General features: G+C 45.0%; 1 protein-coding gene and 1 long non-coding RNA gene across 4 annotated transcripts in view; one reads left to right on the top strand and one right to left on the bottom strand.

Annotated features, from left to right (window-relative positions):
* The window catches only part of GRK5 (G protein-coupled receptor kinase 5), a 169744-nt gene that overhangs the window by 137037 nt on the left and 9430 nt on the right, over positions 1 to 23277 (bottom strand). The window lies entirely within an intron of this gene.
* Positions 1087 to 17942, top strand: LOC129783874 (uncharacterized). Of its 2 annotated transcripts, none has more exons than XR_008745929.1 (3): positions 1087 to 1535; positions 3781 to 11516; positions 13415 to 17942. It is a non-coding gene; the product is annotated as an uncharacterized LOC129783874 (long non-coding RNA). The 2 variants fall into 2 exon arrangements; XR_008745926.1 differs by having other exon boundaries at positions 3781 to 13218.

The raw sequence follows: 23277 nt of genomic DNA, 5'->3' as shown, positions 1-23277 counted from the left end.
AGGGAACTCTGGCTACACAGACCTGGGCAGAAACCTAGCAATGGGGACAAACAGTGGGGTACACTCAGTTTTTAAAATGTACTAATGCACAAAAGCACTCCTGTAGGTACAGCCTGAATCCCACCAGCAACGGCGGCCACAGAATAAACATGACAACTAGGACCTGACGTTACGCACAAGCAAGTATTTCTAATGTTATAAAGCAGTATCAGAGAGCAGCCGTGCTGAGCTCCATCAGCACATACCACAAAGTACATATACAGACCGTGCACTCACAGGGTACAGCACAGCCTGCTCCTAGAATATGGATCATTCAGCTGAAAGCAGGTTTTTGAGGGGCTGCAGATAACGAGAGAGGGGAGTTTAATATGGCAGATACTGAATAGCTCTAAGTGTCAAGATCGCCCCTCGGATCCTAGTGGAGATCAGCTGGAGACCATGGGGATGGGAGCACGGCCTCATTCGAAGGTTCAGGAAGGGTCCCCGGTAAAGCATCCCAGGACCATCGACGGAGAGCACAGAGCAGCAGAGGCACCGGAGTCACTGGAAAGCTGAGCTGGCAGCAAGGCGAGTCAGCAGCTCAGACCTTTAAAATGCCAAGCCCTCCATTACAGGAGTGGCAAGGAGGAAGGATTTATTGCAGCTGCCATTTCTAGAGGAAATTAATTTACCTTAGCCTTTTAACATTAAGCAATGCGTACAGAGCTTGCTAAAAAAAACCACCCCAAAATGATGCGAAGTATCACGGTATTACCTTTAGGAGAAGATTAGTTGACTGAGCCTTTGCTGTTTCGTTCAGACCGTAAGGCCTGGGTGATGCACTAAGAGGCACACTTTGGAAATAATTTTTTCCTCAGACACGACATGTAAAGGTATGTCTAGAATGTATGCCTATGGGTGTCCACCACCCTCACATTATCAACACAATGCACCAAACTATGGTTTTTTTCCCTTCTTTTTAATTTGTTTGTTTGTTTCCAGTGGTGATAATGTCAAGGAACTGCAGCATTACAAGAAGCACTAACCACGACCTCTCTGAGCTGATCTGGCTTCCTCCTGACAGCCCTCTGAAGTTAACACAAATATGAACATCACAAACACTGAAATAAAGAACATGGCGAGGTTCCTAAGCCCAAAATTGAGCTATGGATCCCCTCCAGGCTCAGGAATGTTTTGAGTTTCTTCCAGTTACCCAAGCCAGGTCTTCAGCTGCTGTGAATAAGCAGCAGTGGGGTTGCTGTGCCCAAGCTCCTGTTCCCCATCCTCTCCAAGGAGAAGGCACGGAGCCAGGCCCCGCCGCGGGTCAGGTCCAGCCCACAAGCCGCCAGCTGCAGCTCCGCGGTCTCTCCCGACCACGGAGCATTTGCAAGACTCTCCGCCGAGCTTCCTGCCATCCCAGCGGGGCCAGCGGGGAGGCGGCTGGGCTGCCAGGGTGCCTGCGGAGCGCAGCCCGCCATGGGGCTGGGTGCTGTGCCAGCTCCATCGCCGCCGTGGCTCTGAGGAGGTGCAGCAAAGGGGCGACGCTGAAAATCAAGGTACGCGGCGGCCACGCACGGCTTTGCGGAGAGACAGGCTGATGGGGAGGCTTTCGGTGGGGAGAAGGGGCAGCCACGAGCAGTGCTGCAGACCCAGGCAGGAGAAAGGAAAATCAACTCCACGTTTCTTCGCCTGCACCAGAATCACACATCCCCGAGACATACAAGCACGTACCACCTCCCCGTTGCGTAGGTCCAGTCGCTCAGGTCCTCAAGGGACTTAAACATCAACCTCCCGGGAAGGTCTCCTTAATCTTTGTTTATAAAGGGGGTAAACTGGAAGGTTAAGAGAAATGCCTGCAATCTGGCTTTTCAGAAAGGCAGAAATTAGTTGCTGTAGAGCAGCACACAGAATGGTCGCACAAAAATAAACAATCAGGGAAATTAGGCTGTCATCTGTCAAGTAACAAACTAGTATCAAAACAAAAGAGTTCAAACCAGGGCCCTCAAGTCCTTCTCTAGCTATCTGGTAGCACTTAACGCTTTCCCTAAACACCACACATACACCGGAATTTCTCTGTAACATATGAGAGTCCGGCATGCAGTGGACCTTGCGCATCAAAGACTCACTAGCACACATCTCCAAAGGGAAAGCATTAGTTTGACACAGGGGAAGCATTAAATAGACAATTAGAATGTTTAGCTTCAGATGTCAGACCGATTTAAAATTAAAACCATATCACCAGTATTTTTTCCAAGAATGGCACATAAAAGTATGCATCTAGCTATGCAGCGCAAAAAATAAAAAAAAAAAGTTTGACGCCTATAAACATCAAGTCTACAACTGCATTAATTCTTCCTCTCACTACAGAGGTGAAAACATAATCAGAAATCAAAAGGGAAAATACTGGCTTCCTCCAGATTAGAATAAACCACATATATGAAAGGATCTGGGCGAAAAAAAACTCTGTAGAGAAACCTGACTTGCATTTGCAAAGTCCTAAGAAGCACTGCAAACAATGGAGATTAAAAAAATAAAACTCCTTCAAAAGAAAGCAAAGCTTCTGACTCTAAAGGGGTTTTAATCCCAGGCACGTTCAGTTTCATTTCATCCAGAGCTTGAGCCAAGCCACAAAATTTCGGTCTGACCATTTCCCAAAGTTCAGAGCATTTTGAATCCAAAGATTTTGGTTTGGACCCAACGCTAATGCTGTTTGTTATTGTATGGGTCAAATATCTTATTATAATGATAGTAAACAGCAAGAGAAAGCTCTCAGGCTGGCCAGGGCTCCCTCTGCCAGTTAATCACAGAAAATGTTCACAACAGTAGAATGAAGGATGATGCTGTGGATACCAGAACTGGCCACAAATACTGTAGCACTTACGGAGCAGATTGGTGAAGTAGTATCTGTACCCTAAGTTAAGCAAATTCAAAGGCCGAAGCAAAAACGTCTATTAACTACTATTGCTGAGGCATCAGAAAGAGCCTTCAAGCCACTGCTGTATTCAAACCTACTCCTGGCCCCATCACTTTTGGCCACCTGCTTTCAGAAATTTCCATTCATGTGTCTATGCAGACGAAGACATCTTCCATTCATCTCCCACCACCTTCACCAATACTGAGTGGAAGGGAGTGAAGATCATGCAGAACTGAACTGAATTTGAATGAAAGCGCATATAAACTCTGGGGTGAAGGGAATGACTGCCAAATGTGGAACGGCCCTGTTTCCTGCAAGGATATAAACGGGAGAAACAGCCATGAGCAGGGATTGCTGTAAAAAGCATAAGGGAGGTAGACAAAGCTGCAGAATGCATCGTATCAACAACTGCATGCAGAAGTATATACCCTTAATTCTTCTGTAGAAGCATAACCTTTCCTATGAAGATCTTAAAGCACTTCTAAAATGTCTTATGATGCTGTCTTATGATGCATCCATCCTGGTGGCAAACTGGGTTCATTGTCATTTTATCGACAGGGAAACAGAGGTAAAGGTGGCAAGACTAAGTTAACGGTTGGAATTGATGATCTTAAAGGTCTTTTCCAACCAAAAAGATTCTGTGACTCTGCAGTGCCTTGCTACAGGCTCAGCAGGGCACTGATAGACTTTGGGCGTGAATCAGAACTGGACCTCTCCTCAGCCCCTTCACTACCTGCTACTAACCCTTCCCTAGACGAGACCTAGCTATAACACAGGTAAGCCACAAAAATGTCAGTTGCCTGAAAAGGTCTCTCATCAATAAGCCCAAACCGTGACTTCTAAAGCCTAATCCCATGGCTTTAAACTTCATTTTTATGCATTTGCAGGAGTGCAATTCTTTAATCTTACTTCAGCTTGTGAAGCTTCCCCTGCAGTAAACTGATTCAGTGGAGGGTCTCTGCCCGCATGCGAATGAAGAGCTTGACCTGGCGAGTGCAAATGAGCACTAGGCTTTGTCTGCAGGAACAAGTTGTTATGGTTCATTTTAAAACCCTGAAGGAGGCACAGGATGTCGAAGGAAAACACACTGTAGGGCTGAATGAATGGGGCATCAATTTCCTTGACAGAGATGTCCTGCCTGGCTGCTTTGCTCTTCTTGTATTTTTGATTCACATTTGGTGCCTGTGATAGTGGGACCTCTGCCAGGTGTTGCTACAGGCACTCATAGTGAATGGCTTCAAGTGTGAAATCAACCCAGTTTTCTCTTTTTACAGAGTAGGGAACTCTCTTTTGTGATCCAAACAAACCTTGAAGAAGGCTTCAAGCCAACTTCGTCACTGTTTGTTCTTACGTAACTAGACTAGGAACACTCAGTACCCAGAAGTAACAACAATTCTCCTATATACCCAAAAAACTACATTTACCTTGAACTTTATCAGCAGCAAAAGCCTGTCATCTTTGGAAATCATCCACTAGAACTGCCCAAGAAAACTTATCTATTACTTTTGGGTGCCAACAACAATGGACTTGATATTGTCTGCACTTATCAGAACGGATTTGTTACCCAAGATGCAGATAATAATAAACAATTCCTTGCCTAGTGGGTCCAAACGTATTTCTGCTGAACTAAAGTGACTTTTTATATTATATCCATGCATGAAGCCCATGGCTTTAGGAATCCAAAGCAATTATCCTCTGCATTCATTCTTCAGGGCACAAATGAGCACAGCCGAAACCTGTCCACAGGGATCAGCCTCCACTTTTGCCTATGGTTAGAGCAAACAATGCAGAAGCCACAGTCCCCTCTTGCCTCCTCGCTGATGTTCTTTCAGATGGCACCACATCCAAATTAGCTGTGTTACCCTTGGCACCAGAATCGCACCCAGTCTGCAGCAGGAGCACCTGAAGATTCCAAGCTTGATCACCACAGGACCGAGGTCCTCCAGGAGGAGCTCCAGGGTGATGGATCCTGACAGCATCAGCCCCAGATCAGACAGTGCTGCCACTGAGGGACCCCCAGGGCCAAATCCCTTCCCTTGCTCACCAGGGTCACTCTGACGGCTACAGGCTTAGCCTAAATCCTGGGTGGCATCCACTGCTAAAAAATAGAGGAGAAAAAAAACCCGCCACCCACGTTGTGGAGTTATCACTGGAGAGTCATCTCCCCAGGGAAGGAGGGGAGCTTGGAGGCAGGACCCCCAGCTCTGACAGAAGGGCTCCTCTGCACCCAGCCAAAGGCAGGTGGGCACGAATGGGCTCGGGCACCACAGGGGAGGCTTCACACCACCTGATTTCAGCATCTGACTTTGGGGTCATTAGAAAGACACCAAGTGAACAAGCTGTATTTCCCATCAGGGAGCTCCTGGTACAGGAGTCCCCAGTGGTGTGTGGTGGGTGCCTGCAAATGGGTGCTTCAGAGGACCTCACTGCATCCCTGGCAGAGCCTGCAGCAGGCTGAGTGCCCTGCAGCAAAGCACCCCCCATCCCAGACAACAGAGAGCAGCTGTTTGCCAGGTATCGCAATTGCTCTGAAATTGCTGGTTTGTTTTTTTCCTTAGTGGCTTACAAAAAAAATCTGACAAGCATCTGTAAGCAGCTGCCACCCCGAGCCGGCCCAGGCACTGCAGGGCGACCCCCAAGCACAGGCTGCTTCTGGGCAAGCTGCAAAGCCAGGCTCTCCTCCTGAAGCTGTTAACAAATTTATAACTGCTCCAAACCAGCACAGAGGGAGAACTGTAACACGTACTCACCGCCGGGTTACACACACACAGCCCCAACTGCTGGGTGACAGTCAAGCACAAGTCCCAGAATGTTTAACCTGCATAAAGGGCTTTAAGTTTAAAATGAAATGAAATAAAAACAGCATTTAACTGCACATACAGCTTGCTACCACCTCTGGTGGCCAAGCCAAAAGTATTAGGTCGAGTTAACTTTGGCTGACACTGCAGCATTTACTGTTTAATTTCCTGATACTTAAAAAATAATTTTTTAAAAATATCTGTATCTTGAATATATCTGTGTTACTGGGAACAGCTCCTTATTTCTTTAACAACAGCTGTGTTTTTGAATTCACATTTCACAGATTTTTCTTCTTCTAAACTCAATGCCATCCAGCAGCACCCACAGCATCTTGGCATAAACCTCCCTCCCTTGGACAAATATGTCACCAGACATTTCTGGCAGGCTGTCCTCTCACAGATAACTGGCATGCCAAGCTAAGAATAGGATTAGCTGCTTCTCTAGCTACTTTGTCCAGGTGCCTGCAAAAGATCATTCTGTGTGGCAGTTCAGCTTCTCGGAGGGAGAATGCAGGGCTGGGCTGCACCTCTGGCAAATTATGTGGAAGCATGTGGAAGCACGCATGGGTGTTTGAGTCAAACACGTCAAAAATCAGTGCTGAGCATCAGACTTCAGCTGTCTGGTGATCCCTGGCTACTGAAAAAAAAAACACCACCAAAAACCAAACACAAAAACCCAAGAAAACCCACCAACCCCTTCCCAAATATTTTATTATGGGACAGTCAAAAAAAGTATGCTTCCTCAGCCGTCTGGCTCTAGTTATTGTCATAAAAAATGTATCCAGATTACAGGAGATCCAAGAGTATGGTCCAAGGTGTGACTTCTTTTTAGGCACAACTGCCTACAATTCTTTTGTGCCTGATACAATACACAAACAATCCAAATTCTATGTATAATTAAAAAGTAAAACACTCCAGGCAAACAAGTCTTCACTGGAGAGCCAGATGTAGTGCAGGTGTGCTCAAAAGATTCCTGAGTAGTATTTATCATAAAACATTTACAAGAGGTCCTAAAGCTTCATGTTCTTTTGTAGCAATATGTAAAACATCGCTTTTTAAAAAAAAATCTGAAGGTGTCAAGTGGCAGGAGATAAAAAGATCGTATGCCTTGAAGAGACAGCTGTGGGGAAATAAGGAGAGAGGGGGTTTGTACAGGAATCAAGCGTTACAAACGGCACAAAGCAAAGGAGGTCACGTACATGTCAGACTATACCGTGAGGCAAACGAGAGGCGATGGCACTGGGAGAAGAATTCATGGACCTTGGGATAAAGCAGTAGGAAGCAGAGTTTACTGCAGTAAGGCCAGCCAGGAGTGCCCAAGAAAGGCTGCAGCAAAGGAAGGGGAATCGCAGCTAGGAAGGGACTACTGATGTCTCCCCCAGGAATTTCAAGTTGTTTCAGCCGTTAGTGCGAGGGGACTAAATCTCTGCAACTCTCCATTACATGGGTGGCTGAATATTTCTCTGTGTGTGTGTAGTATATACGTATAATGCATGTGTCATGTAAAGACAGCATGGAGATCAGAGTTATTTGGTGATCAGCAATTTTGATTCCTTTCTGTAACTTCACTTCCTCTGACTTCTTCTGAAGAGATCTGCAGCCTCTCCGCCAACATGCAGTGGCGCAACTGGAAGAAAATAACTCCATGCAAAAATATCCACTTTGTCAAGTGGAGGCTTCCTCTCCCTGTGTGCGTGCAAGGACGCAATTCCCCTCCCATTTGTCCCGGGGACATCAATTGTCCCCCAGAACAGCCGCCTGGCCAGACTCTGATTAGGTTCCAGCCACCTTACCAGCTTGCCAAGCACGCACAATTAAGATCTCAACACCAGCCTACATCCTCACCTTATCCCCGCTCCAATATTTCCCTGATGTTTTTTCTTACGTGACTGCCTGCTGCACTTTCGGTCCAAAGTTTTGGTGGGGACATGAGCCCCCTGGAGAGAGAAAACAAAGTAAGAGCTCCCTGCAGCTTGGCCCAGCTCCCAGCCAGATAAGGCTCCCCGTGCCGTGCGGGGACCGACGTGCCACCGCTGCCCTTGCGGCACTGCTATCCGCTGCGGGGCTGCACACCGTGGCTGCTCACCGCTTCGTGATAAACATGTGGCAACAGCTGTTTCCACATACACAAAGGGACCGAGGGCTACGATAAGGGACTGAAATTCTCCCTGCCAAAAGGGAGACGCCAACAGACGAGCTTGAGGGGGCACCACTTGAGGTGGCCAAACACGCACAGTTAAACGACTGTTTCCAGCAGGTAGGAGGAAGGGATAGAAAAGTGACCTTTCCCATTAAGAATTACATACTTGTTTTGTTTCCCTACAAGTTCATTTTTCTGGCATCATGACATGTAAAACATTTTGAACTTTCTAAGGGAACTGTTATTAAAGCACTGAACGTTACTGTGAGGGCACATTTAACAAACAGAACAATTAGGCATTTCAAAGTTTATCTAACTTAGCCACCGGTATCTTTCAGATTTGTCACCACTAAATGCACCCAGTTTGGGGGCCTGTTTAATGATTCCTATAGACGATACACCTGCCCATAGGAAGAAGAGACCTCTTGAAAATTTATTATTGCCTAGAAGCTGCCCTCCACCTCCCTGCTGCAGTCTGTTCGTGCGCATCCTGAAAAAGGAAAGCTTCCTGAGACAAGGGCATTCTGTTTAAGCCTCGATAGTCCAAACCTTTAGGGACTCACCGAGAGCAGCTCTGCAGGGCCAGGGGTCCAGCAGCCCCAGGTACACACACAGAGCCACAACACTGGCAAAGTGACAGCGGAAACTGAATCTCTCAGGGAACAACACGATGCTGTGTTCCTTGCTTTCATTATAATTCACCATTCCAGCTCAACTTCTACCAAGTTTCCCAGAAAAATTTTGCAGAGCCACTGCCAATGTTTAAGGCTCTCCAAAAATTCAGCCAGACAGAAGAGGAAATTCCACGCAGCACACAGAAAGTCTGAAGGAGGGGTTTCTGCTAGATAACAGGAAAAATGTGGCTGAGCTTGGGCTGGCATTTCCCTAACCACTTGCATGAACTTCTCAAAGGTGTTCAAATAGGAGGTTTCCTATTGATGCCAAGGGACTGCCTGAAGAGAATGGCAATTGTTAAAAAAGCACAGAAGAATTAGAAAGGAAACACGTTTGAGAAATGAGAAAACTATTTTCTTCTGAGTTGCTCTACAAGAATGTCAATAGGGAATTTATTAGCTTGTTCCTACTAGGAGGGTATTGAAGGGCAGGATTCTGCCACATTTCATGCAGTCTATGTAAGCCAATCCACCCTGTCTTATCTGAAGCCAAATCACCTTTCTCCCTTTTAAAATAAAATGCAGAAAGTCTACTTGAATTTTATTCAAGGTCTTGAAGAGCACAGGTGAAGATCCTGCTGCGCCTGAAACGTGAGGCACCTCTGACCAGTAATGCCAGGGAGACAGAGATAAAAGCCACGACTTCATTGCGCTGCTGATTAGTTACTCAACGCAATGAACTTGAGAGTAACCATAGGTGAAGAAAGGGCAGAGGACACGATGGCATTCTTTGCACAGCAGGAGCGAAGGGAACAGACGTGACTGCCGATGGCCGTGCCGTGGCGTACAGCCAGGGCTGCAAGCAGGTGGTGATTTTAGCTTGAGAAAGAGGGGGCGCAGGCGCCACGGTGGGGTGCGCGGGTGATAGCACAGTGCCTAAAGGCACCGCGCGGAGCCTGCCAAGCTGTGTGTCTGTACAGCAACACTGGTTTGAGGAACTGAAGAGAGAAGGTAAAATGGGGGGGGGGGGGGGGGGGGGGAAGATAACAGCAAAAGAAGCTGGCGCCTAGCTTTGATCTTAGGGATGGAAAAGCATGATTCGCGGATGGAGGCTCCACAGGTGCCAGGAGGAAGAGGAGCTTGGATTCCAGAACAAGGGGTGGCTGCTGGAAGCAGGGTGCACCGGAGATGCAGCCTGAAATCCATGGGAGAAGGAGGTTTGGCACATGGAGGGTCTGCAGCTGCCTGTTGGAGCATCTGCGCAAAGAAAGGTTCCCCCTGGAGTTTTTGGGAGGAAAAAAGTAATTTTTCCTCCCAGGGTACAGTACTTTCAGTAAGAGGATAAAATTCACCTGGTGTTCGGCAGCCAGCAGACTCACAGCACTTTTTGAGCCCGGCAGCCCATGTCACACGCCTCACCAGGCAGCCGAGCTGTGCCGCAGCCCAGCCAAAGGGCTGGTCGGAGGCTCCCACCGAGGGGTGGGCAGTGTCCATCTCCAGCCAGCCCAGTGGTGGTCCAGCTCCCACCGAGGGGTGGGCGGTGTGCACCTCCAGCCAGCCCGGTGGTGGCCCAGCCCCCGCCAGGAGCCAGCGTTACTGGTGCAGTCTTAACCACCATTTGCAGGCATAAGAATGATGGACCTCCTCAAATGACCCTGAGGCGATCAATTAATCTCAGAATGATAATTTCAGGATTTCCAGAATAACATCAGGCAAATCCCAGGCTGGATGCCTCTGACCGAGGTTTGAGAAGGCTCAGGTTAGGGTTTTATGATTAGAAACAGGAACTCCAACACAAGCTTAGATTCTTGCTGCAAATAATGTGGCTACAGAAATCCAGAAACAGGACCCCATCTCCCAACAGATTTAAAAAAACACATAAAGCAAAAAAACGCAAGAAACCATGGAGACATGGCAGCACGTATGGAACTGCAAAGGGCTTCAGAGTCCAAAAATCCAAAGTGGGAACCCAAACAGCTAGGATTTCCATAGAATCCTATTGCTTTCATTCCCATTCAATGCTAAAAGTCTTTTCCATACAGGAAAAGGATCTGTTTATGTTTCATTAGTGCCAGTTTTGTATATACCAATAGACTGTGTGTATATAGGAGAGAGGGGAGTATGCTACGCAGCTGTGAGCTTTCTTGGCTAATTACTTGTTTTCTCTTTCTGAGCAATATAAATACAACAAAATTCAACAGGGCATAACAGCACATCTATTAAGGCTGTACGTTTTCCATCAGACTCCATGGGTATTTGTCTTAGCCATGCTTAGGCTGAGCAACCCAGTCTATGGTATCATTCATAAACAGGAGGTGCAGTGACCTGCACAAATACATATACTGAACCAAATAAAAATAATACCCTGACTTGACATGAGGCAATGTAAGGTAGTGATGCCAGAATGCCAGTTAAACAGACATTGAAGTATTTAAGAAATAATTGCCTCTTCAGCATCAGCAGCATCAAAACATTTTGTCCTAAGTTTGGAAGCCTGTTACATGCCCTCAACTTGAAAGTTTTTATAGAAGACCATAGTCTGAGCTGGGTTACTTTTTTAAAAAAAAAAAACAAAAAACACACTTTATTTCAGCATCAGTTTTGGTAACGAGCAATGTTCCATGTTCTGAGAATGCTTTTGGAGTTCAACACACCTAAAATGCAGTAAAACTGTGATCTTAAAACAAAACCATTGCAGCACTTAATACCCTCAAGCTTAACAACACTCTGGGCAGCAGCCGAATTACAAAGTTTTACAAGATGAAACAAAAGAAAGTTTTCACAAATGATTTGCAGTCTTCTAAATCACAGACTGTAGCATGGGGTACTCGGTACTTGCACTGCAAAGTAACAGATATTTCGGGTCCCAAGCTGCCAACTGGCAAAATCTACTGGTGCCCTTATACTTTGGAAACTGATCCCAGACTAGCCCTTAAAGCAGAATGACTTGGGGAGGATTGTCTCATGGAACAACGATTTAAGACAAATTCTTGAACCTCTTACAGATTTTGCTTGCAAGTCACCTTTCAGATGTTGACTCCAGAGTCACACATGTTCTGCTTCGAAGATAGGTGACCCATTCGTACGTGTACATTTCCTCATGCATAACAGTTTGGGGAACAAATTCATATTTATAGATGAAAACCACATATCTTTAATAAGCTGTCCATACACAAATTATTTTCCTTTGCAGTAAAGGACATTGTCCCTAAATGTTTAAATTAAGTTATAAATCAGAAAACAGAAAGGAAATATTTTCCATATGTTTAATTTTAGACCACAATTATTTACTAACAAAGTCTACAGATACATGCTGTTACCCCTATGGGAGTTCAAACAATATTCTTACTATTTAAAATATGTTCTTCAATTTGCTGATAACTGGAGACATTTATTAGTTCCATATTTCACTAGCAGTAATTATTGCTGGGAGCCATACATTCACGATCTGTACAGATCACAGGGAGACACCTGCGTGGATTTAAAGCTTAGCTAGCCCTAGCATTACTAAACTGTCTGAAAACGTTCGATTCATTTAAAAGAACAGGTTGCAAATAAAACTTAGCATCACCACTTCTTTCTCAACACATGCCAGCGTTCGATACAGCCCCACAGGAGCCAACGTGGCAAGCAGCTATATGCAGTGACAAGCCGCAGCTGTGCTTGCACAGAGGGGAACCCACTCGCTGCTCTGAGCACAGGCACAACCCACCAAACCCTGTGACTCTATTAAACCTCCCAGACCAGGAACAAGTCTTGTTTCTTCTCGTTTGCAAACAAAGGCCCCAAAACTTTCTCTCCTCTTTCTTTCTACTCCTTCCCTACTCCCTGGGGGGCCGTGACCTGTCCCTAAAGAGACTTTACTGCACAACAGAAGCTGCAGCACATGAAACACTGGGACACTAGGTTTCCTTCCTCAAATCCCAGGGGATGGGACAGCCTACCCGGCACTGAACCTTCCATCACTTGTGCCTAGCACTTTGCTAGGGAGCAAAGAGAAATCAGGGTGCTCTGCAGCAAATGCTGGCACCGTCCCCACACACAGGCTGGGACATAACACGGGAGAGAGAGGAGGGGGAAGCTCAGCATAACTGCTTTGTCCCATACATCACGCGTCAGGAGATAGCCTGGCCACATTTGGCGTGTTTAATTGACATCATACCATGCCAGGAGTACATCGCACATCACTAAGTTTTAATTGCCCCAAGAGCGTGTGACCAGCAGTATGGTTATTGTTGTGTGGACCCTGGAAAACACCATAATGCCTGATGGAAGTGAAGAACTCAATACAACTGCTTGAGTCAGCTATGGTAGAGCTGATGTTGTTTGTCCAAAACCCTTCTCTCAGGACTTGCAGAGCCCTGGCTTTTTCCAGCCCTCCCCAAGACCCCTTGTGAGAGGTGAGGCTGTTAAAGCCAGCCTGTTCACAGCTCCCTCCTGTACCTTCTGCGCCTGATGCCAAGGGTCACCACTGAACTCGGTACAAGCATTTGGAGCAGTTGGTCATGTGCTGTGACCAAAAAAAAAAAAAAGTATCAGTGTGACTGAAAAACCATGTCACAAGAATAAGTCACTTCTGCATTTTCATCTTCAGCCTATTGATTTTGCCACCTGATTCTGACTGCAATTTTTAAATGCATCTGAAAAACCCAATTTAGGCAGCATGAACCCAACTTAAGAGGTAGAATTTTTAAACCAGCTGACAGCAAAAGCCTACATTGCTATTTCAGTGTGAGACCTGTGTTGCTGGAATGCATGCACATAATCAAATTAGTAAGTATAGCTTTGAAACCATTTGTTTTAAATAAGGTGCACATAGCCTTTTTTTTTTTTTGGGGGGGGGGGGGCGGGGGCTGGAATGGTAATACTTGAGCTGGTCTTCCCACTTGCAACTGTCTCAACACAGTACTCATTTCTGGTACTCTTTACGAAAAGTTGAGATAACATTTTTTTTGTCTGTTTCCTACAGAGACAAAATATTTCATCTTAATTCCATGGGAGGAAGGAGCTTTATTGTTTTGAGCATAATATCACTGAAGAATGACACACTTGTCTAAGTCTTTGGGTATACATAAGAGGGGAAAAAATGAAAAAAAAGGTCCTGAGAAGCTGTAGGCTCCTACACAACAGTTACTTCTTCAATGATCTCCAGATAAGTTCTTCTGTTTTTCATGTAAATGACTTTACTGATGAAAACTAAGCATTTGAATCCCACTGCTTTCACATGGGGTAGCCAGCATGTTCCCTCTCAATTTAGCTGTGAGTTCAATAGGTAGCTACAGTACCAGGAGTTCTTGTTTTCAACTGCGTTTTATCATATTTGTGTTTTGGAAAGTCTCAGATCTTAATCTGCTTGGGTAAACCGCCTGTAGGAAACAAGCAGCTCTCTGCAAGCAATGCATGCCTTTTCCCTACAACATCATGTCACAGCAATGTGGTAAACACTTTCACAGTTGCAGAGATATTTGCAAGAATTCCAACAAGCAGAAGTTTGCTGTGTGAAAGGACAACTTTCCCTGCAGGTTATAACCAAGAGGTGAGGTGAAATAACAGGAGTTAATCTCATGGGCTGCAAATGCCTGCTGTAACAGGGAGCTGCAATTAGCAAGTGCGGTGCTTAGCAGGTCTCAAGGGACCCACGTTCTGCAGCCATCTCTTGCCCAGACCCCCTGTGCGACCACACGCGAGGGGCTTCTCCTTACCCTGGTACTCTGCCTACCTGGGTCTGTAGATTAGTAAAACTATACGTTGCTCGGGGAAGAGACTGCATCATCTCTCACTGTGCTTGCCAATACTAAGTAGCACTGAACACTTCTGCATCTGCAGTACTCCTAGCATCACGGGTAAACAATGAATATTTTTAAAGTTTGTAAGGAGGACAGGAAATGCTAATGGCTACTTCTGTGGAATTACTGAACTGTCGACATAGCCACTAGCAGCTAACTTTGCAAGAGGAGGTTAAGTGCCTGCATAAGCATTTTCATACCTACATGCTTTTAACTATTGCTGAACGCAAAATATATGAGTTTACTCTAAGGTTATAAACTTTGAAGATACTAAGGATACTATCAACTTTAAGGTATGCATATATTCCCCTTCACAGGTAAGCACAAAGCAGCCCCAAACTTTGAAGGCAAAACAGGACTTTCAAAAGCTTTCTGAAAGCTTTCAAGAATTTACTTAAGCCATTCCTATAAAGAAAAAATACAAATTTTGGTGATCAAATAAGGATACTTAAGAAAACATGAGGCATACTGGCTTTCAGCATCTGGGAAGGAATGTGATATGCTACAACAAAGAAAGCAGTCATCTCAAAAAAATATCATGAAAAAGCAGAAAGGATTCACCTGGATTACCTAATTTTGAGAAGAAAACCAGACCTGGACAGAGTTCTGATGTTTTCAATCAGACAAAGTGTACAGCGGCTTCAAAGGGAAGTTTGCCTGGGCATCAGCTAAAGGAATGTTCCTTGATCTGCCTGGACATTAGCGTGGCATTAATCATGATTCCTCTGTAAGATTAATAATGATGACATGCCTTTTTTTATTTCCTTACATAGCACAGCTAGTTGAAGAATCAGGCTGAAAAATTAGTCATAATAATTAAACAGGGGATGATTCCTGAATAATTAGGGTAAGTTACTTGAGAATAGACTGTGTTACAAATTACTACAAAACAAAATATGCTGATTTATACACAGAAAACAAAACCCACATGCAGCTCCACGGCAGAAGGGAACATCACTGCGTACTCTATGTTTTCCATGTTACGGAACCACCTGTATTAATATCACCATTATTAGAACCTTAAGTTCAGCTGCTTTACAGAATGTAAGTCTGCGGCGGAAGAGATTCTGACCATGAAAGATTAAACAGTTGGCTCAGCTCCACAAAGCTAACTGGTGGTAGAGACCGTTCTCCTGTTCTCTAGCCTCGTCTATCATGACTTACAAGATGAAAAAAAATAGTGTCTTATGGGCCAGGCCTGGGATTCACAGCTCAAAACAGTGCTTGGTGGCTTGCTCCCACTCTTGCTTCAGTCTCCAGAGTTCTTTCCTCTTTCCAGGTGCAGGATTTACTCAGGGTTGGAAAATGACGCACCTTCACACTGATCACAGCCCCTTCTTACACATCTGCCAGGGCAGGGTGCCAGCCTGTGCCAGAGGGTGCCCAGCACTGTACGGCAGCCGTGGGGTAGCAGAGGGAAAGCAGTTTGCACCCTTCACCCTGCCCAAAGCCCACTCACAGCATCCTCTCAGGGAGCTTAGCTCAAAATCACAGCAGGCTGCAAACGTTCAAACGACTTCAGGCACTGGACAACCCCCAGCCACGCAGCTCAGTTTGCCCTGCAAGCAAAGCCAGGAGGAAGAAACCAGAGTTAGACCTGCCAAGGACTAGATGACAACTTCAATATTCAGCCAGAGGAAGGGGCAGGGGCTGTGCAGCTGGTGCAGAAGATGACAAGCCCTGAGTCACAGCCTGGCCTTTGCCAACCCTACAGCAGCAGCAGGGCTCACCTGAAAGTGTATTTTCCCTGCCTTGTGTAGCAGGGTGGTAAGTTCCCCGTATTTGGCTGGCTTCTCTGCAAGGGACTGCAGAGGTGACGAGTCCGCAGCACCTGGGAACACCTTATAGCCCCTGCATGGCTGCACAGCAATGTGATTTATGTTTCAATTCCGATTAAATAGTTACCAGAGAAAAGACCATTTCCAAACAATTTCTAAACAGAGCACAGCTAGGCAAAGGAGTAAGCCTTTGCAATACCAAAAGATGGTGAGGGGGCTGGAGCCCCTCTCCTGTGGAGACAAGCTGGGAGAGCTGGAGTTGCTCTTAGAGGGGGGAGACCTTAGAGCAGCTCCCAGTACCTAAAGGGGATGACAGAAAAGCTAAAAGAGGGGCTTTTTACAGTGGCATGTAAGGGTGGTGAGGCACTGGCACAGGCTGCCCAGAGAGGTGGTACATGCCCCATCCCTGGGGGTGCTCAAGGCCGGGCTGGATGGGGCTGGGGGCAACTGGTCCGGTGGCAGGTGTCCCTGCTCGTGGCGGGGGGTGGGACTGGGTGATCTTTATGGTCCCTTCCAACCCAAACCGTTCTGTGGTTCTATGAAGTTACACAATCACAATACTATTATGTCTTTGTAGGGGGAGAAGGGGAAGTAGAACAACACCACAGGCAGACATAGAGCGGTACGGACAGGAACGTTTATAAGTGACAGCATGTTCAATCACGGGTCACATCCCATTGCTTCTCACTACGTTGCAATGGTTGGTATGAGCAATACCCCCGGCCAGAAAGGGAGCTGCTCACCAAGTAACACTGCTTCAATTTTCAAAACAAGGCAGAGTCAGAGCACAAATTATGATCAAGTCTATGCCAATAGTTACAGATTTTGTCGTGGATTAGGCATTTGATTATGTTTTGAATATCCAGATACCAATCTGGTCCACTAGGTTGAATTTGCCTACAGTAGGTTACTGTAGAGATGAGTTAATGGATCCTTGTCTTGGAATATCCTATGTTCCAATAGAACCTCATCCTGAGGCTCAGGACCCTGCAAGAGTGGTAAAAACAGTATACCAAAAAGTTGAGGAGAAAAGTAAAAATACCTGCAGACTTCACACAGTTCCACAGCTCCTTCCACTTCCCAAAGGAATACAAATAAGGCGTATCTAGTGTTTTAAAGAACATCAGGTACACAGGGCAAGTAAGACAGGGCTCCACAGAGAGCCTGGAGGCTGAGAGTGGCCAAGGCTCACATCTGTGCCAGCGCACATCAGCTGCAGCCCAGGATGGAAAACGTGTAATGATCTTCATATAGCTTCACAGCTTTCAGCTTTCCACAAAGTTCTTTGAGGCAAGTCTCTACACCCCCTCTGCCATACCACCCACTTGCTCCAGCCTGGGAAGGTCACTGAGGCAGACAGACCACAGCAAACTGTGTGTGTGATCTCTGTGATCACCCCATTGATACCAAGTGATTATTAATATCCCTGCACAAGCAGTAAGCTGTGCCTTTGGCTTATTTGTCAAAACTGAAAGGAGCTGGCACCCAACTGTATTTTCTTGTGCTTTCAGCTTAAAAAAAAAAAAAAAAAAAAAAGATACTCATGGCCAGTGGGTTCAATAGAAAATGATGGGTGATTTTCCTGTGTCCCATTAAATAAAAATTAATACCATTGAGCTTGAATTGAGCCTTTGGCTCCTGCTGAAATTCTGAGGCTTCCTTCTTTGGAAAGAAGACAATTATACACTTCATGCAGAAGATCAAGACAGTGGAATAAGACAGGAGCTGTTGGGAAGATCACCACAAAGCCGCGTCGAGCCAAAGAAAGCTTCTCTCCAGTACCGAAAAGAATGAATAAAAACTACAAGACCTGAGGTTATGAAAGAGAAGAGGAAAGTCACTCCCCTTCTTTCAAATCAAGAGTGAAGCACAGCATCAGACTTAGCCTTAAGCACAATCAAAATGGGGGAGGGAAAAAAAAAAAAAAAAAAGAGGAAGAAAATAATCACATGATCTTTCTTGTGACTCACACCAAGGAGTACTTTCTAGACTGCAAAACCCCAAGGTAAGTAGGTAGAAAAAGAGGAGCACGTCAGCTGTGACTCCCTTTGTATTCCTCTTACTAACCGACTGCAGCAAATCTATCAAGTGGGATTTGTGGTGTAGAGGATGGCTTAAAATGCAAGGGATTAATATTAGATACAGTAAAAGTATCAAAGATATTTCAAAGGATGGGCAAAACATGCCGACAAAAATGCAACTGTGGCCACTTTTAAAACCTGTTTTAAAATCTATTTAAAAGCTGAATTTGTACCCACTGAATAGCGTCATGGAGTGCAGTGGCATTATTCTCAGACTAAGACAAAGAGTGTAAGATTCTAGTCCTAAAATTAATAGCTGTGTTTACAAGCTCTTTAAGATGCTGCCTATTTTTACGCAGTGAATCATTGCCCTTCTTTACAAAGTGTACTTCATTAATCTTAGCCACACACACCAATCTCAGCGGAGTTGCTCTGCTTACATACCAAATCTGAAGTTCTAAGTCTCAACTATTTGTCACAGTATTCAACTTTAATAAAATCCGTATTTATTGGAAGGTACCATTTCCTCACATCCTCTTAAATCAAAACAACTGATTCCTGTCAAGCTGTTCTTCTCCTCCTTCCCCCTCCCCAGAGGAAAATGGTAAGACTTATAAAAAGCAAAATTCACTCCCATGCAAAATTATGCAATCCTAAAAATTAGCTTTATCATCCAGCTGAACTTCATCTACCAAGATCAAATGAAACTTCATCTGCAATGAGATACTGGAGAAGTTAATACAGTACTTGATGTGTTTGAAACAACACACATTCATTGTGATTTGCAATCCATTAAAGGATCCAACCGTAATAGTGCAGATCAATGGTAGCAAAGAGAAGTATCTGCAAATCTCATCACGTTTTTAATGAACCAAGCAAAACCTCTTTAAAAAACAGTCTTCCCACAATTGTCTGCTGGAATTGGGTGTCAGGCCCTTAACTACTTGTATAAAAAGTGACTTTCTTTACACAAGGGGGGAGAGCCTGAGATGCAAGGCATTTACTTTCACTGATGAGCAATTGCTCAAATTGCCTCTGTCAACAAACCATTCACCTTATGGGACTATTCACTTGACATTATTTACCTGCTTCAGTGTTTATGGGATGGCACCTTCAGCTTGCACCTGCACCAGCAGATCCATAGCGACAGCACTGCAGCTTTCTACATCCCTCCCTCGAGGGGTGACGCTGCACCCCAACACCTGCGGAACAGCCTCCGGCACGGAGATCAGCACAGGACAGAGAGCAAAGCTTTGCTGCTTGCCCTCCTCCGCATCTGGTCCTAGAAACACATTTGGCTCTTCCCTGCACAGAATATATATTACAACAGAGTTTACTGTCCAGTATTTTATTCCCAATCTTAATCCCTTCTCAACCCATTGTATCTAGTCCCAATCTTAACTCCTTCTCTACCCATTGTATCTAAAAACCAAAATACAAAAAAACCCAAAAAAAACCCCTAAGTATTTTTGAAAATTTAGGCCAGAGACTCAGAACAAAAGTATGTTCTGTCCTCACCTTGTAAAATATTTCTGGGCTTCTAAACAAGCTTCATGCCTTCACACAGCTGGTAAACGTTTGCTTAAAAATATATTCAAACAATCCCTTCACAAAGGATTTGTAACATAGACCTGAGCTTCATTTTGGAACAGTCATTTACACAGCACATCCTTAAGTTTTTAAAAGCTGTCTTCTATTTATTCTAAACTTTTCAATTACCTGTTTGTTTATGCCAACCACCATAAGGAGGGCTTAGAGAGGTCACTCAAGAAAGAATCTATTTCTCTACCTGCTTTCCCAACTGTGCTCAGAGCCAGAGGTGACTTCCTTCACTTGACTCCACAAATAATCCCAGTGTCATGGTATTATTCAACCTGTAAGCTGCTAGTCAGCAAAAATAAACTATTAGCAACTTGAAATCATAGCAAGGTTAAACATTAAAGGTTGTGCAGTCATATTACGCCATTACTTTTAGGCAATCTGTTTGCAGTGCAGACTGCCATGCAAGAGCTGCAAGCAGTGCACTGCTCATACCTGTGCTACACACACCGGCAGTCATTCCAGGCATCTAATATTTATGATGTATGGCTTTTTAAAAAAAAAAAAAAAAAAAAAAGTCTGTGTTCCCCATGAGAGCTGGAGGCAAACTGCATCCCAAATAAGGAAGAGAAAACAATATGCTGAATCCATCAAAGTTCGTTACTTCATAGACTTTTCACAGCCAAATAAACATTTTGCAGCTGGAGGTCTGCGTGAGCCAGAATAACAAATGTCCCGAGACCTGCCAGAGGTTTCAGATCAGGCTGCCTGAGGAGGGAGGTGAACCCTGTGCACATATGCATGGATGTATGCAAGTGCTCCGTGTACAGGTCCTGAAGAATAATTACTGAAACCACCTATTTTTTGGGGGCAGAGGAGTGCCTCCAAGCAGGGAGAATTGGGGTTGGCAGGGTTTAGGGGAAGGGGGTTGGGTCGGGTTTATTTTTTAAGCACATTGTGGCCAGTGGCCTACTGGCATATATCACGCTCCTCTGCGGTGCTAGAACTGGCCGCTATGACAGCTCCAGATGGCCACAGGTTTGTGGGTCCATTTGAACAGTGCCCATTTTAACAGCGTTCGCCTGCGACTGTGACCTTCAGCCCTTGGTGCAACCCTGATTTTTTTGCCAATCCTCAGATGTCACAGGGATGGCTCCCTCGAATACTGCCATCAGCTGGCAAATCCCAACATTTCTCATTCATAGGTTTTCACTTTTCTTCTCCACCCCTAGAACAAGTTGGCTGTGGTCAAAGCTGCTTGGGCAGGTGGCTTCTGACACTTCTGAACACTGTGTGGTTTTTTTTTGGTTGGCACCTTCACCAAAAATTCTTAAGAAACTAAACTGTTCCTGGAAAGCAGACCTTGTTGTGAGCCAGCAGCAGTTGACAAAATGGGAAACCAGGGATAAGGATTTACCAGCGGAGGGAGGCTGCTGGTGGGGTCCCACAGCAATCTGCGATAGGGCTCTGACTACTCAGTGTACTCACAAATGGTCTGGAAAAGAGATAAGTGGCACGATGACATTTGCTGCCAAGACAAATTTCTTCAAGACAGTTTTAACAAAAACAAGTCTGCAAAGAGTTGCAGGAGTATGTTGCAGTAGTACGTTGCAGTATTGAATCACTTAAGAGTTTGGAAAAAAGAAAGATTAAATTCTGTGTCAGACAGCACAGTATTGTGCATGAAGGAAACAGCTCTTGCTGTAGACACCAAATGATGGGCTCTAAATTAAACACTGCAGCTCAGAAGACAAATTTCTGAGGTTGCTGTCAGCAGGCCTAGTAATGAATACTTGTGACACTGGGGGAAAAAAAGCAAACAAGCATCAAGTTAAGAGTGAGACAAGAACAAAATACGAAGTGGTCAGCACCACCGTGCCGCTGCCCACGGTGCGCACATGCGCTGCATAGTTTTAGTCACCCATTTCAAACAGGATACAGAATTAGAAGATGAAAAGGGACATAGGTGATAGACTTGGACCTTTCTGCCTAGAGAAAGGCGATAAGGGGATGTGATAAAGCTTATAAAATCATGAATGACCCGATAGAAAGTCTGACAGAAGCAATGAAATCAATATGTTACAAAAAAAAAGCCAACAAACCCCAGAAGCATTTGACTGATTTGCAGATAATTCCCTTCCTTTGCCCTCCAAAACACTTCCACATCTTCACAGTGATTGCTTTCTGAAGTTGCCAAAACATAAGTCATACATCAACTGAGTCCCTCACTGAGTACAGATGTGGGGAAGTTTGCACGTTTTCATTACATGATGGAACTCATCGCCACAAGAAGCTGCTCGGGCCCAAATTATAAATGCCGTCAAAAAAACGGATTAAATCAATTCATAAAGGATAGATCCCTCTAAATACCATAGGGCGAAGCCACCTTCTGCTCAGCAAGTCCCTAGACTGGGAGGCTGAAAAGGAGGCACCTTGGGGAAGGATCACTCTATCCGCGCCTTTCCATAGGCACCTGCTGCTTATCCCGTGTCAGGCAACGACACGTGGCAAGAAGGAGCTTTACTCCAAAGGCTTTGCTGTTCTACTACCTGCTCTCCAAACCAGAGGGCTAAAGTTTGGGGGTCTTTAACTCCTGAACCGTTCCTCTGTCTCTCATTGCATTGAGCAAACAGTGAAAGGAGATGCACGCTAAATGCACAAGGCTTCCAGGACAGGTGTACTGCGACCTTGAGAGAAGCTGATGTCGTATGTAAGTCATCTGGATCGTTCTTCCTAAAACTCGGCTGCTGGTGAAATACAGCACAAACTTTCCCAGATGTGTGCTCCATGAGGAATTCTCAGTCAATGTGTGATTTATAACTTGGCACCCTCAGAAAACACAGAATCGTGATTCAGAGATGAAATGTAGATGTGGAATTGCTGTGGAGAGAGACAGAAAGGGTTTATTCATAGATGAGTCCAAACTCCTGTATTTGCAAGCCTTTTCACTGCTTCCAAATGTTGCAGCGGACAACTGTTCTTCCTTTAATAGTAAGAAGATTAAGGCTGAGTGTTCAGATTCTTTTAATTTTCCATAACTTTTAGCCAAGTAAAATTTCCTGTGCAAAATGTGCAGGGTGAGCAATTGCATTTTTGCACCATGCTTTGCAACCAAGGAGGAGAGGTACATAGTTCCATTGGATTTCCACTGAAGAAAGGTTTGCCATGCAAGTAGCAAGATCATCCCTACAGAAAGGAACCCTATTGATTTCCAGTGTGCTTATCACTAGAATCTCTCCTGCTGAACTAAAGGCAACCAGCCTCACAGAGACCCAGAGCACTGGGGCAGGGAGGGGGGAAATCTCTAACAACCAAAACTAAAGAAGATGGAAAAAGGCACATGGACTGAAACGAATTCCCAATGTAACCTTCATCTCCAGTAAGAAACAAAACCAAACCTATGACAGAGCAGCAGGGAAAACAACGGGAAGACGAAATCAGCAGAAACCAAAGGACAAAATTGAATGACAAGCACTGAACAGCACCAATATGAAATATATATATGTAAAAAATATATAGTACACACACACACACACCCCCCACAGATATTTTGGCAACCTTGGCCAAATGATGATTTAGCCTAGCATCCATTCTTGCCAACTCATCTGCTTGTTAAAAATATCAGTTCCCTTGCACTGCCTACAGGAGTATTTTGGCTGAAGCGCCACTGAGAACTCATTGGTGTTGTTTTCACTTGGCATCATTGAC

Source organism: Falco peregrinus, chromosome 1, assembly GCF_023634155.1.
Source record: "Falco peregrinus isolate bFalPer1 chromosome 1, bFalPer1.pri, whole genome shotgun sequence".
NCBI classification, from domain to species: Eukaryota; Metazoa; Chordata; class Aves; order Falconiformes; family Falconidae; genus Falco; species Falco peregrinus.
Note: the sequence above shows the minus strand (reverse complement) of the source record. Positions and strands in the feature narration are given on the sequence as shown.